At 44.6% G+C, this 19,941-nt stretch overlaps 1 protein-coding gene across 1 annotated transcript in view; it reads left to right on the top strand.

The window, feature by feature from the left end:
- Positions 1-794: 794 nt before the first annotated feature.
- The window catches only part of LOC106569537 (leucine-rich repeat and immunoglobulin-like domain-containing nogo receptor-interacting protein 3), a 99,453-nt gene continuing 80,306 nt past the window's right edge, over positions 795-19,941 (top strand). Inside the window, exon 1 of the mRNA XM_014140992.3 lies at positions 795-1,907. The gene's annotated coding sequence lies outside the window, so the exon portion shown is untranslated. The remainder of the gene's footprint in view (positions 1,908-19,941) is intronic.

The following is a 19,941-nucleotide window of genomic DNA, read 5'->3' as shown; positions in this document are numbered from 1 at the left end:
TACAGTGTGTGTGGCTTTACAGTAGCCAGCTATAGCATGTGTGTGTGTGTGACTTTACAGCAGCCAGCTATAGTGTGTGTGTGACTTTACAGTAGCAATTTATAGTATGTGTGTGTGTGTGTGTGTGTGTGTGTGTGTGGCTTTACAGTAGTCAGATATAGTGTCTGTGTGTGACTTTACAGTAGCCAGCTATAGTGTCTGTGTGTGACTTTACAGTAGCCAGCTATAGTGTGTGTGTGTGACTTTACAGTAGCCAGCTATAGTGTGTGGCTTTACAGTAGCCAGCTAGGGCGTGTGTATGTGACTTTACAGTAGCCAGCTAATTTGTGTGTGTGACTTTACAGTTGCCAGGTAAAGTGTGTGTGTGTGTGTGTGTGTGTGTGTGTGTGTGTGTGTGTGTGTGAGCGGGGCGGCAGGTGCTCCTTGGCCTCTGGGTCAGGGTGGCAGACTTCTCCTTTACTGTGATGGGCATGCAGGGAGTGTGGGAGTACGTGTATGTTTTTCCCTTTGCCTGAACGCAGCTGCCTGATGATCTGATCCACTCTGACAGGACACCACAGTACACATACCTTTTCCCTATTCTGTCTCTCTATCTGTCTGTCTCTCTGTCTCTCTGTCTCTCTTTCTCTCTTTCTGTTTCTCTCTCTCTCTCTCCCTCTTTGTCTCTCTTTCTGTCTCTCTCTTTCTCTCTGTCTCTCTCTCTCTCACTCCCTCAAACATGTGATTGGTTGACATTTTGTTCCCATCTGACTCTTGCAAGAAGATCCCTTAGCCCTGAGCCCAACAGCAGCGATAGACAGAGACAGTTAGACAGAGAGTGGAGAGAGAGACAGACAGAGGGAGAAAGAGAGAGGGAGATAATAGAGAGAGATTACCACTTGCTTTGGCAATGTAAACATATGTTTCCCATGCCAATAAAGCCCCTTGAATTGAATTTAATTGATAGAGGGAGATAGAGAGGGTGAGAGAGGCAAAGAGAGCGTGATAGAGAAAGAAAGAAAAAGAAATAGAGAGAAAGAGTAGGGAGAGAGCGAGAGAAAGAGCAGGGAGAGAGCGAGAGAAAGAGCAGGGAGAGAGCGAGAGAAAGAGCAGGGAGAGAGCGAGAGAAAGAGCAGGGAGAGAGCGAGAGAAAGAGCAGGGAGAGAGCGAGAGAAAGAGCAGGGAGAGAGCGAGAGAAAGAGCAGGGAGAGAGCGAGAGAAAGAGCAGGGAGAGAGCGAGAGAAAGAGCAGGGAGAGAGCGAGAGAAAGAGCAGGGAGAGAGCGAGAGAAAGAGCAGGGAGAGAGCGAGAGAAAGAGCAGGGAGAGAGCGAGAGAAAGAGCAGGGAGAGAGCGAGAGAAAGAGCAGGGAGAGAGCGAGAGAAAGAGCGAGAGAAAGAGAAGGGAGAGCGCTAGAGCGAGTGAGACGCTGACACTGAGAGAGACGCACCCTGTAAAAGAGGCAGAGTCAACAGCTACAGCAACAGAGCTCCCTTTCTCTCTCACACACAGAGAGAACCAGACCCATTCCAGGGGAGACGGTGAGCACACACCCCCACTGAGGAGCACCGTCTCTTGGGAGGAGATCCCACACCCCGCCCCTCCTCCGTCTGTGTTTTTGCAAAAAAACTGGAAGAGAGACGTAGAAGAGAGTGAAGGAAGGAGGGATGAGTGGCTTGTTTGGCACAGCTGCTGATGCTAGAGGCTGAGAACGAGGGACGCTGACGAAGAGAAAGAGAACCAGGGATCTGAAGACCAGAGGATTGGAGGAGAGGAAGACTGGCACGTGTAGAGCTGCTCAAACATACGGACAGAGACAAGAGAGGGACACAGTGTCGGGGAACACACACATCACACGCACAAACATCACATCACATCACACACACACAGGCACCGATGAGGAGGGAACAGGGACCACGCTTCAGTCCTGGGTGAGTTAACTTCTACTGACAGTAATCATGAGCCAAACACACACACATGCATACGCACTCATAATACACAAAGGTGTAAACGTGACACACACAGACACATACACACGCACACACAGATACAATCAGATGTTTGCACATACTCATACACACAGACATAAACATACACACTCATAAACATACTGAGGTCAGTAGATGACTGTGTGTGTGTGTGTCGTCAAGTGGCTCTCTACCCTGACCAGTCTTACACTCTCTCACCAGGGTTAGGAGAGAGAGAGAGAACAGATCAGAGAGGGAAAGAGGAGTGTGATTGTTTACGTGTGTGTGTGTGTGTGTGTGTGTGTGTGTGTGTGTGTGTGTGTGTGTGTGTGTGTGTGTGTGTGTGCCTGTGTGATGAATGTGAGTGTGTGTGTGTTTACCTGTGGATGAATGTGAGTGTGTGTGTGTTTACCTGTGGATGAATGTGAGTGTGTGTGTGTTTACCTGTGGATGAATGTGAGTGTGTGTGTGTGTTACCTGTGGATGAATGTGAGTGTGTGTGTGTGTGTTTACCTGTGGATGAATGTGAGTGTGTGTGTGTGTGTTTACCTGTGGATGAATGTGAGTGTGTGTGTGTGTGTTTACCTGTGGATGAATGTGAGTGTGTGGTGTGTGTGTTTACCTGTGGATGAATGTGAGTGTGTGTGTGTGTGTTTACCTGTGGATGAATGTGAGCGGTGTGTGTGTGTGTGTACCTGTGGAGTGAGAGTGTGAGCGAGTGTGTGTGTGGTGTGTGTGTGTGTGTGTTTACCTGTGGGTTATTTCAGATGATTGTCTGCAGTGGATTGGTAGTTGTAGTTGTATCCAACCAGAGAAGTGATTGGTAGTTGTAGTTGTATCCAACCAGAGAAGTGATTGGTAGTTGTAGTTGTATCCAACCAGAGAAGTGATTGGTAGTTGTAGTTGTATCCAACCAGAGAAGTGATTGGTAGTTGTAGTTGTATCCAACCAGAGAAGTGATTGGTAGCTGTAATTGTAGTTGTATCCAACCAGAGAAGTGATTGGTAGCTGTAATTGTAGTTGTATCCAACCAGAGAAGTGATTGGTAGCTGTAATTGTAGTTGTATCCAACCAGAGAAGTGATTGGTAGCTGTAATTGTAGTTGTATCCAACCAGAGAAGTGATTGGTAGCTGTAATTGTAGTTGTATCCAACCAGAGAAGTGATTGGTAGCTGTAATTGTAGTTGTATCCAACCAGAGAAGTGATTGGTAGCTGTAATTGTAGTTGTATCCAACCAGAGAAGTGATTGGTAGCTGTAATTGTAGTTGTATCCAACCAGAGAAGTGATTGGTAGCTGTAATTGTAGTTGTATCCAACCAGAGAAGTGATGAGCCTACTGTATGGGGAGTTGGTAGAGTTGAGTTTGCAGACAGCACAGCTCAACCCTCTGTCATGAATGCCATGGTATACTGCCAGCAGCATTTCATAACTGATTTCCCAGGCTGTGATGATGTACGTAATGATGTACGTGTACTGTATGTCACGATGCTAGAGTGTAAACACATATGTCCTGTGGCTGTAACACTGCCACATTTCATCTAGCACTTTATGAATATGAATTACAGCCTATAAAATAGTGCTTGTAGGCTTTCCTCTGTTATGTTGTTGTAGCTGTCTCTCGCTGTCTGTTATGTTGTTGTAGCTGTCTGTCTGTTATGTTGTTGTAGCTGTCTGTCTGTTATGTTGTTGTAGCTGTCTGTCTGTTATGTTGTTGTAGCTGTCTGTCTGTTATGTTGTTGTAGCTGTCTGTCTGTTATGTTGTTGTAGCTGTCTCTCGCTGTCTGTTATGTTGTTGTAGCTGTCTCTCGCTGTCTGTTATGTTGTTGTAGCTGTCTCTCGCTGTCTGTTATGTTGTTGTAGCTGTCTCTCGCTGTCTGTTATGTTGTTGTAGCTGTCTCTCGCTGTCTGTTATGTTGTTGTAGCTGTCTCTCGCTGTCTGTTATGTTGTTGTAGCTGTCTCTCGCTGTCTTATGTTGTTGTAGCTGTCTCTCACTGTCTGTCTGTTTGGTTATTGTAGCTGTCTGTCTGTTTGGTTGTTGTGCTGTGTTATGCTGTCTGTCTGTCTGTCTGTCTGTCTGTCTGTCTGTCTGTCTTATGTTTGGTTGTTGTAGCTGTCTGTCTGTTTGGTTGTTGTAGCTGTGTTATGCTGTCTGTCTGTGTCTGTCTGTCTGTCTTATATTGTTGTAGCTGTCTGTCTTATGTTGTTGTAGCTGTCTGTCTGTTTGGTTGTTGTAGCTGTCTGTCTGTTTGGTTGTTGTGCTGTGTTACGCTGTCTGTCTGTTATGTTGTTGTGCTGTCTGTCTTATGTTGTTGTCTGTCTGTCCGTCTCTTGCTGTCTGTCTGTCATGTTGTTGTGCTGTCTCTTGCTGTCTGTCTGTCATGTTGTTGTGCTGTCTCTTGCTGTCTGTCTGTCATGTTGTTGTGCTGTCCGTCTGTTATGTTGTTTTGTTGTCTGTCTGTCTGTCTGTCTGTCTGTTATGTTGTTGTGCTGTCTGTCTTATGTTGTCTGTCTGTCTGTCTTATGTTGTCTGTCTGTCTGTCTGTTATGTTGTTGTGCTGTCTGTCTTATGTTGTCTGTCTGTCTTGCTGTCTGTCTGTTATGTTGTTGTGCTGTCTGTCTGTGCTGTCTGTCTGCTGCTGTCTGTGGGGCTGTCTGTCTGTCTGTCTGTCTGTCTGTCTGTCTGTCTGTCTGTCTGTCGTGCTGTCTCTTGCTGTCTGTCTGTTATGTTGTTGTGCTGTGTCTGTCTGTCTTTTATCTTGTTGTGCTGTGTTACGCTGTGTGCTCCTTTGGGTCAGCTCATTATGATGAGTATATTATTTAGGCTAAAATTGCAAGCTTTATTGTATTTGTATCATTGCAAATAAACCGTAATGATATTCTGTTCCTGCAGATTCTGTCCAGCCCTGATTTAAAGCATGGTAACAGTCTAGTAATAACCTAGTAATAATACAGTGCTTCATGTAGTTTTGTCTTGTGTGATAAAGCAACAATATCGGCTTACTGTGTTAAAACGTGTGGTGATTTGGGGCTGAAGCGATACTAACCATGGCTGGATTAGTGGCTGCTAATGACCTAACTTGACCTTGTTAAGGTCAGCTGTCGTAACCTGACGTAAGTGATCATAATATGTTATGACAGTGGCAATCAGGTTTTTTTCTCCTTGCTGCCAGAAGCACTGTTACATCACACATCATTGTCCGTCGCTCTCTTTCTCAATCTCCATCTCCATTACTCTCTCTCCCCCTCTCTCTCTCCCCCCTCTCTCTCTCTCTCTCTCTCTCTCTCTCTCCCGCTTCTCTCTCTCCCATCCTCTCTCTTTCTCTCCCCCCTCTCTCTCTCTCTCTCTCTCTCTCTCCCCCTCTTCTCTCTCTCTCTCCCCCTCTCTCTCCCCCTCTCTCTCTCTCTCTCTCTCTCTCTCTCTCCTCCTCTCTCTCTCTCCCCCCTCTCTCTCTCTCCTTCTCTCTCTCTCTCCCCCCTTTTCTCTCTCTCCCCCCTTTTCTCTCTCTCCCCCCTTTCTCTCTCACCTACTCCCGCTTCTCTCTCTCCCCCTCTCTCTCTCTCCTGCTTTTCTCTCCCCCTCTCTCTCCCCTCTCCCCCCTTTCTCTCTCCCCCCTTTCTCTCTCCCCCCTACTCCCGCTTCTCTCTCTCACCTACTCCCGCTTCTCTCTCTCTCACCTACTCCCGCTTCTCTCTCTCACCTACTCCCGCTTCTCTCTCTCACCTACTCCCGCTTCTCTCTCTCTCCCCCTCTCTCGCTTCTCTCTCTCTCTCCCCTCTCTCTCTCGCTTCTCTCTCTCTCTCGCTTCTCTCTCTCTCCTCTCTCCCTCTCTCTCTCCCTCTCTCTCTCCCCCCCTCTCTCTCCTCCCTCTCTCTCTCCCCCTCTCTCTCTCCCGCTTTTCTCTCTCTCTCCCGCTTTTCTCTCTCTCTCCCGCTTTTCTCTCTCTCTCTCCCCCTCTCTCTCTCCCCCTTCTTTCTCTCCCCCTTATTTCTCTCCCCTTTCTCTCTCTCTCCCCCGCTCTCTCTCTCTCGCTTTCACAATCTCTCATTCTTTCTCTCCATCTCTCTTACTTTCAAATTCAGAACAAACTTCTCTCTCTGCCCATCCTCTCTCTATCTCTGTCCCCCCCTCTCCCTCTCCCTCTCTATCTGGTCAGTTTTCATCTCCTCTCTTTATCAAGTATTGTGTATCAGTGTTTCCCTGTGTGTTTCCAAGGCTCATGAGGGGTTAGTCTGGCTGGAGAAATGTTACTTTCACCCCCAAAATACACACCAATTACTGAAGCTGGCCAGCCCTACAACCATATGGTCAGTCTGACTGTGGGTCCTAAACAGGAGAGTTGTACCTACTTGGAAATCTGCTTTGCAATGCCCCTAACAGGAAGACAAACATGTTGATGCAAGATCCTCCCCAACAATCTGCAACCTTTTTTCCTATTCTTATATCAAGTCATTGTTTTGCCAGACATTTCCCTTTATGATAGAAATCTCCATTAGAAGGAAGTCCAGACCAACTCTGCTCTCCTCTCAGATCCAGACCTCCATCTGGTAAACCTTGAACCGTCACACACACACACACACACACACACACACACACACACACACACCACACACACACACACACACACACACACACACACACACACACACACACACACACACACACACACACACACACAAAGACACAAAGACACACACACTGTAGTGGGAAAATTAATTTAGACATGCCATGCTGTTTTTACTTAGGGAATTGTCCATTGTTATATGTTAGTGTTTTTTTGGTGATACAGGCGTGTCTTGTGTGACTTAATCATAAGTCTGGGCGTACAGATAAGAGCCGTTTGGGTGCGACCGCAGTATATAACGTCTTGTTTTCAGAATCTACAGGAATTTAGCTGTGTGGAAACTTGCAGGAAGGAACAGACAATGGCGGCAACTTCAGCTATCTAAATCACATTTACACACAATGTTCCGTCCCTGTTTCTACACATCTGCTAAACTGCTACGTAAACAAAAGAGTTTGTACTTTCTATAAAAGCTGAAAGCTAACTCTGTTCGTTGGGCTTTTAACTCTGCACTATTTGAGTGATTGTTGATCGCTCCATTTTCGCAAATCTTATAATAAAGTTGCTGTTTGATGAATCTACAGTCTCTCTTCTTCTGGTTGGAATTTTCACTACAACACACACACTGCATACTCACACTTAGTGGAGTCCTGCCAGTGGACTGGCAGTATCTCCCTCTTTTTTGACTCTCTCTTTGGACATGGTGTGAGTATGCATTTCCCTCTGTCCATATCCATGCCTCCTTCTCTCCTTCTCTTGCCCTTTCTCTGTCTGTCTGTCTCTCTCTCTCTGTGCCAGCCAGAGAGCGTGAAATAGTAAAGTGATTACATCTAGCCCCTGAAGTAATGAGCCCACCTATAACCCTGTTAGTACAGAAGTAATGAGCCAACCTATAGCCCTGTTAGTACAGTAGTAATGAGCCCACCTATAACCCTGTTAGTACAGAAGTAATGAGCCCACCTATAACCCTGTTAGTACAGAAGTAATGAGCCCACCTATAACCCTGTTAGTACAGAAGTAATGAGCCCACCTATAACCCTGTTAGTACAGAAGTAATGAGCCCACCTATAACCCTGTTAGTACAGAAGTAATGAGCCCACCTATAACCCTGTTAGTACAGAACTGTAACACACAGAGACACACACACCCCTTTAGTGGAGTTAGTGTGAAGGCTGCCTGGGCCACGCTATTGCTGCTGCTGAGCTGCTGAGCTGCTGAGCTGCTGAGCTAGAACATGATGGAGTGAAAAGATGGAAAAGAAAGAGAGAGAGAGCGACAGAGAGAGCGATTGAACATGGATGTAGAGGGATATACAGTGCATTCGGAAAGAATTCAGACCCCTTGACTTTTTCCACATTTTGTTACGTTACATCATTAATCTAAAATGTATTTTAAAAAATGTGTCTCATCAATCTACACACAGTAACCCATAATGACAAAGCAAAAACTGTTTTTTAGAAATGTTTGCAAATATCACATTTACATAAGTAATCAGACCCTTTACTCAGTACTTTGTTGAAGGACCTTTGGCAGCGACTACATCCTCGAGTCTTCTTATGGGTATGACTCTACAAGCTTGTCACACCTGTATTTGGGGAGTTTCTCCCATTCTTCTCTGCAGATCCTCTAAAGCTCTGTCAGGTTGGATGGGAAGCATTGCTGCACAGCTATTTTCAGGTCTCTCCAGAGATATTTGATCGGGTTCAAGTCCGGGCTCTGGCTGGGCCACTCAAGGACATTCATAGACTTGTCCCAAAGCCACTCCTGCGTTGTCTTGGCTGTGTGCTTAGGGTCATTGTCCTTTTTGAAGGTGAACCTTTGCCCCAATCTGAGGTACTGAGTGCTCTGGAGCAGGTTTTCATCAAGGATCTCTCTATACTTTGTTCCGTTCAGCTTTCCGATCCTGACTAGTCTCCCAGTCCCTGCTGTTGAAAAACATCCCCAAAGCATGATGCTGCCACCACCATACTTCACCATAGGGATGGTGCATTTAGGTGCCTTTTGGCAAACTCCAAGCAGGCTATAATGCGCCTTTTACTTGAGTGGCTTCTGTCTGGCCACTCTACCATAAATGCCGATTGGTGGAGTGGTGCAGAGATGGTTGTCCTTCTGGAAGGTTCTCCCATCTCCACAGAGGAACTTTGGAGCTCTGTCAGAGTGACCACTGGGTCCTGGACTTTCTGATGGGTGATGAATGTTGGAAACATCTCCACCCCGCTGATCCTCAACACTGGGGCCCCACAAGGGTGTGTGCTCAGCCCTCTGCTGTACTCCCTGTTCACCTATGACTGCGTGGCCATGCACGCCTCCAACTCAATCATCAAGTTTGCAGACGACACAACAGTAGTGGGCTTGATCACCAACAACGACGAGACAGCCTACAAGGAGGAGGTGAGGGCACTCGGAGTGTGGTGTCAGGGAAAACAACCTCTCACTCAACGTCAACAAAACAAAGGAGATGATCGTGGACTTCAAGAAACAGCAGAGGGAGCAGCCCCCTATCCACATCGAAGGGACTGCAGTGGAGAAGGTGGAAAGTTTTAAGTTCCTGGGCGTACACATCACTGCCAAACTGAAATGGTCCACCCACACAGACAGCGTGGTGAAGACGCAACAGAGGGTGGTGCAGTCTGCACAACGCATCACCGGGGGCAAACTACCTGCCCTCCATGACACCTACAGCACCCAATGTCACAGGAAGGCAAAAAGATCATCAAAGACAACAACCACCTGAGCCACTGACTGTTCACACCGTTATCATCCAGAAGGAGAGGTCAGTACAGGTGCATCAAAGCTGGGACCGAGAGACAGAAGCTGTTTTTCAATCTCAAGGCCATCAGACTGCTAAACAGCAATCACTAACTCAGAGAGGCTGCTGCCTACATGGAGACCCAATCACTGGCCACTTTAACCTGTTGGGGCTAGGGGGCAGTATTTGCACGGCTGGATAAAAAAATGTACCCGATTTAATCTGGTTACTAATCCTACCCAGTAACTAGAATATGCATATACTTATTATATATGGATAGAAAACACTCTAAAGTTTCTAAAACTGTTTGAATGGTGTCTGTGAGTATAACAGAACTCATTTGGCAGGCAAAACCCTGAGACATTTTCTGACAGGAAGTGGATACCTGATGTGTTGTATTACCTTTAAACCTATGCCATTGAAAAACACAGGGGCTGAGGAATATTTTGGCACTTCCTATTGCTTCCACTAGATGTCACCAGCCTTTACAAAGTGTTTTGAGTCTTCTGGAGGGAGATCTGACCGAACAAGAGCCATGGAACGATGATGGCCCATTAGACACCTGGCGCGCGAGTTCATGTTGGGTACCCTTGTTCCAATACGTTATAAAAGAGAATGCATTCGTCCACCTTGAATATTATTCATGTTCTGGTTAAAAAAGGCCCTAATGATTTATGCTATACAACGTTTGACATGTTTGAACGAACGTAAATATATTTATTCCCCTCGTTCATGAAGTGAAGTCCGGCGGGCTTAGATCATGTGCTAACAAGACGGAGATTTTTGGACATAAATGATGAGCTTTTTTGAACAAAACTACATTCGTTATGGACCTGTGATACCTGGAAGTGACATCTGATGAAGAGAATCAAAGGTAATGGATTATTTACATAGTATTTTCGATTTTACATCTCCCCAACATGACGTCTAGTCTGTATCGCAACGCGTATTTTTCTGGGCGCAGTGCTCAGATTATTGCAAAGTGTGATTTCCCAGTAAGGTTATTTTTAAATCTGGCAAGTTGATTGCGTTCAAGAGATGTAAATCTATAATTCTTTAAATGACAATATAATATTTTACCAATGTTTTCTAATTTTAATTATTTAATTTGTGGCGCTGACTTGACTGCCGGTTATTGGAGGGAAACGATTTCCTCAACATCAATGCCATAGTAAAACGCTGTTTTTGGATATAAATATGAACTTGATAGAACTAAAAATGCATGCATTGTCTAACATAATGTCCTAGGAGTGTCATCTGATGGAGATTGTAAAAGGTTAGTGCATCATTTTAGCTGGTTTTATGGTTTTGGTGACCCTGTCTTTGAATTGACAAAACATTACACACAACTCTTGTAAATGTACTGTCCTAACATACTCTAAATTTATGCTTTCGCCGTAAAACCTTTTTGAAATCGTAAAACGTGGTTAGATTAAGGAGATGTTTATCTTTCAAAGGGTGTAAAATAGTTGTATGTTTGAAAAATTAGAATTTTGACATTTATTTGGATTCAAATTTGCCGCTCTTGAAATGCACCTGCTGTTGATGGAGTGCACCACGGGTGGGACGCTTGCGTCCCACCTAGCCCATAGAGGTTAATAAATGGATCACTAGTCACTTTAAACAATGCCACTTTAAATAATGCCACTTTAATAATGTTTACATATCTTACATTACTCATATCACATGTATATACTGTATTTTATACCATCTACTGCACCTTGCCTATGCCTCTTGGCCATCGCTCATCTATATACTTAAATGTACATATTCTCATTCACCCCTTTAGATTTGCATGTGTTAGGTAGTTGGTGGGGAATTCGTAGATTATTTGTTAGATTTGTGTGTAGTAGGTAGTTGTTGAGGAATTGTTAGATTACTTGTTAGATTACTTGTTAGATATTACTGCACTGTTGGAACTAGAAGCAAAAGCATTTCGCTACACTCGCATTAACATCTGCTAACCATGTGTATGTGACCAATACAATTTGATTTCATTTGTTTTGATTTGGTCACCTCCCTGACCAAGTCCCTTCTCTCCTGATTGCTCAGTTTGGCCAGCTCTAGGAAGAGTATTGGTGGTTCCAAACCCGCTTTAATTTAAGAATGAATGAGGTCACTGTGTTATTGGGGAACTTCAATGCTACAGAAATGTTTTTGGTGCACTTCCCCAGATCTGTGCCTCGACACAATCCTGTCTCCTTCAACCTCATGGCTTGGTTTTTACTCTGACATGTTCTGTCAATTGTGGGGCCTTATGTAGACAGGTGTGTGCCTTTCCAAATCATGGCCAATCATTGATGAGGGAAAAAATGTATTTAATCAGTTTTAGAATAAGTCTGTAACGTAACAAAATGTGGAAAAAGTCAAGGGGTCTGAGTACTTTCAGAATGCACTGTTAAACAGAAACAGAGTAAATTATTGAGAACACTGGAAAAAGTGAGAGGAAGGTGGGATGAGGAATGGAAATAGGAAAGGACAGAGTAAAGGATATGAAATGCTTAGCCTCTGCATTGGCAGACAGAGAATACTGATGTCTCTCTCTGGTCTCAGGGCACAGCAGGGAGGTGACGATTTATTTACCCACCCAAGGGGAGAAATGGGGGGAGAGAGAGAGAGAGAGATTGATGGTTTAACACAAGCATGCGGAGAGAGGGGGAGAGAAAGGAGGGAGAGGAGAGAGAGAGAAAGGAGGGAGAGAGAGAGAAAGGAGAGAGAGAGAAAGGAGGGAGGGAGGAGAGAAAGAAAGGAGGGAGGAAAGAGAAGAGGGAGGGAGGTGAGAGGGGGAAGGACAGACGGAGGGAGGTAGGAGAGAGAAAGGAGGGAGGATAGAGAGAAAAAAAGGAGAGAGAACAGAGGGAGGGAGGAGAAAGAAAGGAGGGAGGAGAGAGAGAGAGAGAGAGAGAGAGAGAGAGAGAGAGGACTGAGTGAGGAGAGAGAAATTAGGGAAGAGAGAGAAATTAGGGAAGAGAGAGGGGAAAGGACAGAGGGAGGAGAGATTGGAAAGGACAGAGGGGGGAAAGGAGGGAGGAGAGAGGGGAAAGGACAGAGGGAGAAGAAAGGATGGAGGAGAGAGAGTGTTCTAGGAAGTCAGTAGAGGGGATGGTTTTAGCCAATCTGCAGAGACCTCCACATAAACCACCACAGGGGTTCTGCAGAGACCTCCACATAAACCACCACAGGGGTCTGCAGAGACCTCCACATAAACCACCACAGGGGTTCTGCAGAGACCTCCACATAAACCACCACAGGGGTTCTGCAGAGACCTCCACATAAACCACCACAGGGGTTCTGCAGAGACCTCCACATAAACCACCACAGGGGTTCTGCAGAGACCTCACACATAAACCACCACAGGGGTTCTGCAGAGACCTCCACATAAACCACCACAGGGGTTCTGCAGAGACCTCCACATAAACCACCACAGGGGTTCTGCAGAGACCTCACACATAAATCACCACAGGGGTTCTGCAGAGACCTCCACATAAACCACCACAGGGGTTCTGCAGAGACCTCACACATAAACCACCACAGGGGTTCTGCAGAGACCTCCACATAAACCACCACAGGGGTTCTGCAGAGACCTCACACATAAACCACCACAGGGGTTCAGCAGAGACCTCCACATAAACCACCACAGGGGTTCTGCAGAGACCTCACACATAAACCACCACAGGGAATTAGGCTGTGTGAGAAGGGATATGCAGAGAGAGAGAGAGAGAGAGAATAGGAGAGAGAGAGGGAGAGGTATAGAAAAAATTGTGAAATCCTCTCGTTCCATTGTGGTGGTCTCCTCTGTCCCCAGGAGCTGTGAAAACCTCAATGGGAGAAAACAGTTAGAACCATGAAAGGCTGTGAGATGGAGGATTGAAGAAAAAGGGACTTTAAAGGGAGGGGTGTATCTGAAGGTTGCCTAGATAAGGGAGGGATGGAGGGGGAAAAGAGGTAGAGGAGATGGGGAATTGAAAGAGGTAGGATGTTAAAAGGAGGAAAGGTTGAAAGTGCTGTTGACTGAGATTATGTGGGTCCGTGTGGATAAGATGTTTTTGTGTGTGTGTGTGTGTGTGTGTGTGTGAGAGTGAGTGAGTGAGAGAGTGAGTGCGCGCATGTGTGCACGTGTGTGTATTCATGCATGTGTGTGTGCGTGAGTCTGACCTTGAAAAACATGCTGAGGTCGTCCCCTGTGTGGAGGATTATACAGTTAGTCTGGCAGACACAGAGATGGGAACTGACAGTCTGTTTGACATTTTATGGGAGAGGATGCTATACAGACTCAGGAAGGTCAATAACACACACACACACACACACACACACACACATTTTATAATACTTTATTAGAATCTGAAAATCACATTACTTTCAAGAAGGATTCAAGCATTTCAAAGGTCTTTGTATGCATGGACACTTGAAGAAAAGATTCACCCATTTTGAATGTTATGACGTATTTGTGCATCTCTGAGCGATGTTCTATCGATTCCTGTGGTCATTTCATGTTCATGCAAAACTTGTCATACCAGATGTATTTCTGCCTGCTTGAGCGGCAATAGCTAAAGAAAAAATGAAAACATGAAATGACCCTGGAAATTGAAAGAACATCGCTCAGAGACATACAAATAGTATTTTCTTTAAGGATACAGAAAGCACCTACTTCTCCAAACAGCTGGGCTGACCATAACTGCTGAAACAGCCAATTGCTGTGCTTTAGTCTTAGACAGGCCTGAAATCTGGAGGCCATATACTGAACGTCAAATATCCAACAAGCTCTCACAGTCTCACGTCAGAATGAATCGTTCATCCATGTTTCAAATTTCGAACTTGTTCCAAACGTCAAATTTCGAAGTGTTTAAGGTTAGGTTTAGACATCAAGTCAGAATTTTGAAGGTTAGGGTTAAGTTTAGTGGCTGGTTTCCAAGTCATCTCCTGATGTCTCCTGACATCCTTCACTCCTGCTGCCAAACACACCTTAAACTGACCATCCTACCGATCCTCGACTTCGGTGATGTCATCTATAAAATGGCCTCCAACACGCTACTCAACAAATTGAATGCAGTCTATCACAGTGCCATCCGTTTTGTCACCAAAGCCCCATATATTACCCACCACTGCGACCTGTACGCTCTCGTTGGCTGGCCCTCGCTTCATACTCGTCGCCAAACCCACTGGCTCCAGGTCATCTACAAGTCTCTGCTAGGTAAAGCCCCGCCTTATCTCAGCTCACTGGTCACCATAGCAGCACCCACTCGTAGTACGCGCTCCAGCAGGTATATCTCACTGGTCACCCTCAAAGCCAATTCCTCCTTTGGCCGCCTTTCCTTCCAGTTCTCTGCTGCCAATGACTGGAACGAACTGTAAAAATCACTGAAGCTGGAGACTCTTACCTCCCTCACTAGCTTTAAGCACCAGCTGTCAGAGCAGCTCACAGATCACTGCACCTGTACATAGCCCATCTGTAAACAGCCCATCCAATTACCTCATCCCCATACTGTATTTATTTATTTATCTTGCTCCTTTGCACCGCAGTATCTCTAGTTGCACATTAATCTTCTGCACATCTACCATTCCAGTGTTTAATTGCTATATTGTAATTACTTTGCCACCATGGCCTATTTATTGCCTTAACTCCCTTAACTTACCTCATTTGCACTCACTGTATATAGATTTTTATTTTTTCTACTGTATTATTGACTGTATGTTTGTTTATTCCATGTGTAACTCTGTGTTGTTGTATGTGTCAATCTGCTGTGCTTTATCTTGGCCAGGTCGCAGTTGTAAATGAGAACTTGTTCTCAACTAGCCTACCTGGTTAAATAAAGGTGAACTAGCCTACCTGGTTAAATAAAGGTGAACTAGCCTACCTGGTTAAATAAAGGTGAACTAGCCTACTTGGTTAAATAAAGGTGAACTAGCCTACCTGGTTAAATAAAGGTGAAATAAATATATATTTAAATGTCCTCAGACATGGATGAACGTCGAATACTGACTGTAACATGGGTGACCTGCCTGAAATATCACTGCTACTAACTTCCACCTTTCACACGCACACACACACACGCACGCACGCACACACGCACGCACGCACACACACACACACTGCCTGTAAACCAGTTAAATGAGGTGTTTACCAGCCTCATGGCTGTGGTGTAGAGTTGATATGGAATGCCCTTAAAGAGGAGTTTTATGATCCCAGCTTTCCACTTCATTAAACCACATTGACAAAGCAACTCTGTGTGTGTGTGTGTGTGTGTGTGTGTGTGTGTGTGTGTGTGTGTGTGTGTGTGTGAGACCCTGTGGTAAACATTGTTTAGCTGTGTTTTGGTTTGAGGTAAATCTTCAGCGACGAACCTATCGGTCCACTGGTTCCTACTCTGTCACCCTGAATGAAAGAGACTCGGCATTAGCTCTGTTTAGAAGGCTCGGTGTGTGTGTGTGTGTGTGTTTCAGCCTGAAATAAGTAGCTTTTCTCTCTCTCTTTCTCTCTCTCCCTCTTCCCCCCTTTCCCCCTCCCTCTCTCTCCCTCCCTACCTCTCTCTCTCCGTCTCCCTCTCTCCCTCTCTCTCTCCATCTTTCTCCATCTCCCTCTCTCTTTGTCTCTCTCTCACCATCCATCTCTCTCTCTCTCCCTCTTAATTCAATTCAATTAATTTCAAAGGGCTTTATAGGCATAGGAAACATATGTTTACATTGCCAAAGCAAGTGAAGTAGATACTTTTTTATTGTTTATTTCACTTTTTTTTTAATTAACAGTAAACATTACACTCACAAAAGTTCCAAAAGAATAGAGACATTTCAAAAGTCATATTATGGCTATATACAGTGTCGTAACGATGTGCAAATAGTTAAAGTACAAAAGGGAAATAAATAATCATAAATATGGGTTGTATTTACAGTGGTGTTTGTTCTTCACTGGTTGCCCTTTTCTTGTGGCAACAGGTCACAAATCTTGCTGCTGTGATGGAACACTGTGGTATTTCACCCAATAGACATAGGAGTTGATCAACATTAGATTTGTTTTGGAATTCTTTGTGGGTCTGTGACATCTGAGGAAATGTGTCTCTAATATGGTCATACATTTGGCAGAAGGTTAGGAAGTGCAGCTCAGTTTCCACCTCATTTTGTGGGCAGTGTGCACATAGCCTGTCTTCTGTTGAGAGCCAGGTCTGCCTATGGCGGCCTCTTAATAGCAAGGCTATGCTCACTGAGTGTGTACTGTACATAGACAAAGCTTTCCTTACGTTTGGGTCAGTCAGAGTGGTCAGGTATTCTGCCACTGTGGACTCTCTGTTTAGGGCCAAATAGCATTCTAGTTTGATCCGTTTTTTTGGTTAATTCTTTCCAGTAATTATCTTTTTGCTTTCTCATGATTTGCTTGGGTCTAATTGTTTTGCTGTCCTAGGGCTCTGTGGGGTCTGTTTGTGTTTGTGAACAAAGCCCCAGGACCAGCTTGCTTAGGGAACTCTTCTCCAGGTTCATCTCTCTGTAGGTGATGGCTTTGTTATTGAAGGTTTGGGAATCGCTTCCTTTTAGGTGGTTGTACAATTGAACGTCTCTTTTCTGGATTTTGATAATTAGCGGGTATTGGCCTAAATCTGCTCTGCATGCATTATTTGGTATTTTCCGTTGTACATGGACGATAGTTTTGCAGAATTCTGCAGAGGCTCAATTTGATGTTTGTTCCATTTTGTGAATTCTTGGTTGGTGAGCAGACCCCAGACCTCACAACCATAAAGGGCAATGGGTTCCATAACTGATTCAAGTATTTTTAGCCAGATCCTAATTGGTATGTTGAATTTTATGTTCCTTTTGATGGCATAGAAGGCCCTTCTTGCCTTGTCTCTCAGATTGTTCTCAGCTTTGTGGAAGTTACCTGTGGCGCTGATGTTTAGGCCGAGGTATGTATAGTTTTTTGTGTGCTCTAGGGCAACGGTGTCTAGATGGATTTTGTATTTGTGGTTCTGAAAACTGGACCTTTTTTGGAACACCATTATTTTTGTCTTATTGAGGTTTACTGTCAAGGCCCAGGTCTGACATTATCTGTGCAGAAGATCTAGGTGCTGCTATAGGCCCTCCTTGTTGGGTGAGGCTGGGTGCTGCAAACTGTTCTTGTGCCCTTGCCAATTTGTTGATATAAAGTGCCTTTGGAAAGTATTCAGACCCCTTGACTTTTTCCACATGTTGTTAGGTTACAGCCTCAATCTACACACAATACCCCATAGGATTTTAGAAATGTTTGCAAATGTATACATTTCTTTTAATGAAATATCACATTTACATAACTATTCAGACCCTTACTCAATACTTTGTTGAAGCACCTTTGGCAGCAATAACAGCCACAAGTCTTCTTGGGTATGATGCTACAAGCTTGGCACACCTGTCTTTGGGGAGTTTCTCCCTTTCTTCTCTGCACATCCTCTCAAGGTCTGTCAGGTTGGATGGGGAGCGTTGCTGCACAGCTATTTTCAGATCTCTCCAGAGATGTTCAATTGGGTTCAAGTCCGGGCTCTGGCTGAGCCACTCAAGGACATTCAGAGACATGTTCCGAAGCCACTCCTTTGTTATCTTGGCTGTGTGCTTAGGGTCATTGTCCTGTTGGAAGGTGAACCTTTGCCCCAGTCTGAGGTCCTGAGCACTCTGGAACAGGTTTTCATCAAGGATCTCTGTACCTTTCTTTGCCTCAATCCTGACTAGTCTCCCAGTCCCTGCCAGGGACAAACACCCCCACAGCATGATGCTGCCCCCACCATACTTCACCGTAGGGATGGTGCCAGATTTCCTCCAGACGTGACGCTGGCATTCAGGCCAAATAGTTTAATCTTGGTTTCATCAGACCAGAGAATCTTGTTTCTCCAAGCAGGCCCGATTGTTGGAGTGTTGCAGAGATGGTTGTCCTTCTGGAAGGTTCTCCCATCTCCACATAGGAACTCAGGAGCTCTGTCAGAGTGACCACTGGGTTTTTGATCACCTCCCTGACCAAGTCCCTTCTCTCCTGATTTCTCAGTTTGGCCAGGCGTCTAGCTCTAGGAAGAGTCCTAGTGGTTCCAAACTTCTTCCATTTAACAATGATGGAGGCTACTGTGTTCTTGTGGACCTTCAGTGCTGCAGAAATGTTTTGGTACCTTTCCCCAGATCTGTGCCTAGACACAAACCTGTCTCGGAGCTCTACGGACAATTCCTTTGACCTCATGGCTTGGTTTTTGCTCTGACATGCACTGTCAAATGTGGGACCTTATATAGACAGGTGTATGCCTTGCCAAATCATGTCCAATCAATTGAATTTACCACAGGTGGACTCCAATCAATTTGAAAAAACATCTCAAGGATGATCAATGGAAGCAGGATGCACCTGAGCTCAATTTCGAGTCTCATAGCAAAGGGTATGTTTAGAATTTTTTATAAATGTGCAAACATTTCTAAAAACCTGTTTTCGCTTTATTATGGGTTATGTGTGTAGATTTTTTATTTAACCAATTTTAGAATAAGGCTGTAACATAACAAAATGTGATAAAAGTCAAGGGGTCTGAATACTTTCCAATGGCACTGTATATGTTGAAGAGGGTGGGGCTCAACCTGCATCCCTGTCTCACCCCACAGCCATGTGGAAATAAATGTGTGTGTTTGTTGCCAATTTTAACCGCACACTTGTTGTTTATGTATTTTATGTGTTATGTTTTTCCCCCAACATTGCTTTACATCAATTTGTATAGCAGACCCTAATGCCAAATTGAGTCAAAATCATTTTTGAAATCAACAAAGCATGAGAAGACTTTGCCTTTGTTTGATTTGTTTGTTTGTCGATTAGGGTGTGCAGGGAGAAAATCTGTTCTGTCATATAGTAATTTGGTAAAAAGCCAATTTGACATTTGCTCAGTATATTGTTTTCACTCAGGAAATGTATGAGTCTGCTGCTAATTATAATGCAGAGTATTTTCTCAAGGTTGCTGTTGACTCATATCCCATTATTGGGGTCAGATTTGTCTCCACTTTTGTGGATTGGGGTGATCAGTCCTTGGTTCTAAATGTTGGGTAAGATGCCAGAGCTGAGGATGATGTTAAAGAGTTTAAGTATAACCAATTGGAATTTGTTGTCTGTATATTTTATCATTTAATTTAGGATACGATCAACACCACAGGTCTTTTTGTATTTTTCCTGTAGTTCATTCAATTCTCTCTCTCTCTCTCTCTTCTAGCTATTGTGTTACTGGATGATAACTAAGTCTCAATAAAAACAGAGACGGAAGAACAGACTAAACACACTCTCACTCTCTCTCCATTTCCCTCCGATTCCTCCTCTTTTTCCGTTTACATCATTTACTTTCTTAGCTGCCTTTTCTCAGATATCATTCACAGGCCAGAGAATGTCTCAATTTATTTTTCTTCTTTCTCTTGTTTATTCAGGTTTTCTTGGCTGGTTGGTCTAATCATTGTGCATTATAAGACCATTGTATTTTTTCAATCTATGGTGGTGGGAAGCTCAGCTGTCATAAATTGACTCCCAGTATTTCACCCTATACATTCAGTGTCCAGTAACGTTATCTCATGGCCTATCACTTATTTACAAAGAGTGAAGGACTCACCTCACCTCTCTGTCACACGGGGGAGTCTGGCTGCCTTCCCTTTCCCTCATCACCTGTTCTCTTCAAGTAAGGACTCGTGTTCCTCGTCCTTCATTGCAAGATTAATGTGGGTCG

The sequence above is a fragment of the Salmo salar genome, chromosome 14 (genome assembly GCF_965601325.2).
Source record: "Salmo salar chromosome 14, fSalSal1, whole genome shotgun sequence".
Classification (NCBI taxonomy): Eukaryota; Metazoa; Chordata; class Actinopteri; order Salmoniformes; family Salmonidae; genus Salmo; species Salmo salar.
This window is presented reverse-complemented; position numbering and strand designations above follow the sequence as displayed.